This window comes from Myotis davidii, unplaced genomic scaffold (genome assembly GCF_000327345.1).
Source record: "Myotis davidii unplaced genomic scaffold, ASM32734v1 scaffold452, whole genome shotgun sequence".
Lineage (NCBI taxonomy): Eukaryota > Metazoa > Chordata > Mammalia > Chiroptera > Vespertilionidae > Myotis > Myotis davidii.
Window position 1 is genome coordinate 1,596,237 of NW_006284245.1, and position 354 is coordinate 1,596,590.

The following is a 354-nucleotide window of genomic DNA, read 5'->3' on the forward strand; positions in this document are numbered from 1 at the left end:
CCTGGGTTTGGGAGGCGCCCTGACCGTCGCCCCCCGCCCCGCCCGCACCCTGGCCTCATTGTTCTGTTTTGCAGAGGGAGGAGGAAAGTGGGTGAACATTTTTCTTTTCAAAACCATGTTGCGAAGGGTGATCAGCATAGACGCAGAGGGAGGCTTTTTAAACTCCTTTGCTCGTCTTGAGGAAGAGCTTCTGGAACCTACAGATGTGTGTCCGTAATAACAGATACAAAAGAGGTCAGCGGCCTCGACTGAGCCACGTGAACACCCGATCCGTAGGTCCGACGGGGCCAAATACTGGCCATTTTCAGAGGCTCAGCCTAGACCCCAGCTGCGTGGGGACGGAGCCCTCGCGCA

General features: G+C 56.8%; 1 protein-coding gene across 2 annotated transcripts in view; it reads left to right on the plus strand.

The window, feature by feature from the left end:
• The window catches only part of STMN2 (stathmin 2), a 39,250-nt gene that overhangs the window by 1,265 nt on the left and 37,631 nt on the right, over positions 1 to 354 (plus strand). The gene's annotated exons all lie outside the window — the stretch shown is intronic.